Here is a 3,239-nt window from a genome sequence, read left to right as displayed (position 1 = left end):
TCTGAAATATTGTAAAATTGCTAGACTAAGAAACAAAAATTCTTACTTGAATTATTTAAAAAATTCAGAAAAATTACATGTGAAAAATATAAAATGTGAAAAATATAAAAGTAACATCAGTAAAATAAAGAAGGTTTCATTAGAATAAAATATAAAATATCATGTATGCAATTAAAAGTAATACTTAAAAGTACTAGTTCAGCATCAAAAATCTGTATTTCAAACTTCACTCCTCCATTTACCAGGTTGTGGGCAAGCTGCTTACTATTCTTTATGCCTTTTTTTCTTATATGAAATAGGAAAAATAATTTTATATTACTCAAAGTATTAATTTAAGAAGTTATAAAATTAATAAACATTCTAGTTATATTGCTGACATGTATTTTGTTCTGAAATACTGTGTTTTATTTTCAATGGCAATTTGCTAAATGCCATTTAAAAATAAGGTATTATTTTTCAAACTAGTATTTAAAAATATGATTTCTAAGATTTAGTCTTAAGACTTTGCTTGAAAATGCAAATTCCAGAAAGGTTCATTCAGAGAATATATAACTCTTATTAATCTGTAACATTGAAAATGGAATTTGTAAAACTAATTTAGTTTATTGGTTTGGTTAATTGAATTGTGTATGGATTTTGGCTAATGGCATGTGTATTTCAGCAAAAATTTCAACTGTGACCATGCAAGCTGAGTAATCAACAAACCCTACATTCAAAGAAGTCTATCCAGTACCTATCTCAAGGTCTATCCTCAAGGCACCCAGAGGACCAAAGATGAAAAAGAGATTATGGGCAATGTGTAGATACAAAAGTAAGACAATTCACAAAGCTTGTGAAAGTGCGTGAAGGCTTCATGGAGGAAACGAAGTCTGCGTTCATTCTGAAAAGAGCCACCATAGAACAACAGATAGTGAACATATGAGTATGTAGCATTATGAAAGGTATGGAAAGAAACTGAAAGAGGTATACACATGAAATCACAAGTCGGTTTGTGTTTTGGGGTACAAAGACAAGTATAAGAAAAATGCTTAATGACACTGCAGAAATAGAAGCAAAGTCATATAAAGGAGATTATATAAAATACTGTATTTTAAAAGGAAGCTCTTTGATTTTAAAATAGAAGATACATTTGTTTTAAATAAAACACTGGAACAGCAGTTTAGATAATTAATTTATGTTGAATATGATTGCGATTGGGGCACTTTATTAATATTCCAGGTGGCCAAATAATGAGGGTCAAAAGTCTTGGTACTGTTTAATGTAAAGTGAAAAAAAAAAATGTTTTCACACCTTTTTTTGATGGGAATTCAGCATTATGTGTTTTTTTGTAAAAGAAGGTAATTAGGACCTGGGATGCAGTCACAGGCAACTACCCAAATTCTTGCTTTAATGACTGGTTCAATTAAATTAATATAAATAAAAGAATGGAGGGAGAGAGTAGGTTTGAAAGAAGCAGATGAGTTCACATTCTATCATTGTATATCAATATATCTTTACAAGATACTAATGAAGAAACAGAGATAACTCTAAAACACGTAGAGAAAGAGATAGGTTAGCTCTTGAATTTGCAAGCTACCAACACATAAGTGTAGCTGAAATCATTAGAGAAGATAAAACTGCAGAAGATAAACATACGATGAGAAGTGTGTTAAACATTTCTGAGGAAATACAAGATTATTTACACATTAAAAGTGCTTAATGGCAATTCAATCATAATTAATCCAGAGGAACTACAGGAAAGTTGGGGATTTTTGTGATTCCACATTAAGATGTTAATTTTTGTGTGTGTGTGTGATGTAAAATCAAAGTACTACTTTATTAAATGAGTTATTTTACACAATATGAACATCAATATAATTACAATTGTAAAAAAAAATTTTATAACAAAAATGGACTGATTTTCAGATTTCCAAATCAGAGTCAACTGTACATTTACACAGAATTGTCTTTGCATGAAGCCCAAAAGGGAACAGCATAAAAATGAGTGTTTCTGGAGCCCCTTTATTTTTGCTGATCAACAGTTTGTTAGAAAAGCAGCTGCAGGTTTGTTACCTAAGGTCTGAGACAGTAGAAGAGTCAAAGGTGTCATGAATTCACCTGTAAACAACTTTATGCCTGAACAACAGCCAATTCTGGACGAAGTGGAGTCTTAGGATGCTTGCTTTCAAAGTGCTGCTTGAAGGTCTTAGGGTCTGGCATTTGTGTCCTACAAACAGTGCAGGTCTATATTAAGGCAGCTTTGGCAGCAGCCTTTTGGTCATGTCCTTGTTTCTTCTTTTGTCCAGCTTGCTTTTTGGCATTTTTCTGCTGAGACTGAATCTTCTGCTGTCCACGAGCCATATCCGGGCCGGGACAGTCTTGCGTCGGAGAGACCGCGCAGCACGAGAGGGCCGGGGGAGGTGGCTGGAGGCAGAGGAAGGGGGAGATGTTAATTGTTTTTGAAGGCATCTAATGTACAATGGTATTTATGTTTAACCATGTAAATTTCAGTACTGAGAGGCAGCCAGTAGAGGGGGCCACATCTCAGTGTAAACCAGGGACATCTGGCTTTATATAAACGTTCACATGTATTCAACTCTTCCAGAAGTAAGACTAGGTAATGCAGTTTTTACTAAAACATAACTCATTACTACAATGTCCTGGGTGTTACTAAACATTTGGAATCTTGGTTAGTTTAAAAAAAAAGGCACTTTTGATCCAAGAAAATATTCAAATTAGAAATCATTTAACTTTTTTTTTTTTTTTTTTTTAAAGATTTTTTTATTTATTTATTTGAGAGAGAGAGAATGAGAGAGAGCAAGCACATGAGAGGGGGGAGGGTCAGAGGGAGAAGCAGACTCCCCGCCGAGCAGGGAGCCCGATGTGGGACTCGATCCAGGGACTCCAGGATCATGACCTGAGCCGAAGGCAGTCGCTTAACCAACTGAGCCACCCAGGCGCCCAGAAATCATTTAACTTTTGATATGGAAGACTTGCAGAGTAAATGGAATTCTTCAGAACATAAAAAATCACTCTGGTTTTGTAACAATCAACTTGGTTTCTGTTCCTTGAATATATTCAGTGTGAGACAAGTCATGGTGTTAGTGTTTCAGGGCAGATCCCAGCAGACTGTAAGAAACTCCAGAGCTCTTGTCAATCTCTTCATAATAAATATTTCAAGTCAGAATAATGTAGAACTAATGTTTTTGGCCTAAAAAGTACATATTCATCTCCCACAACAAAAGAGGGCCACGTTTATT

The 3,239-nt window shown here is 34.3% G+C and overlaps 1 pseudogene; it reads right to left on the bottom strand.

Annotated features, from left to right (window-relative positions):
- Positions 1-1,801: 1,801 nt before the first annotated feature.
- On the bottom strand, positions 1,802-2,360 carry LOC116639220 (annotated as a pseudogene).
- Positions 2,361-3,239: the final 879 nt, after the last annotated feature.

This window comes from Phoca vitulina, unplaced genomic scaffold (assembly GCF_004348235.1).
Source record: "Phoca vitulina isolate PV1807 unplaced genomic scaffold, GSC_HSeal_1.0 scaffold17, whole genome shotgun sequence".
In the NCBI taxonomy this organism is placed as follows: Eukaryota; Metazoa; Chordata; class Mammalia; order Carnivora; family Phocidae; genus Phoca; species Phoca vitulina.
Note: the sequence above shows the minus strand (reverse complement) of the source record. Positions and strands in the feature narration are given on the sequence as shown.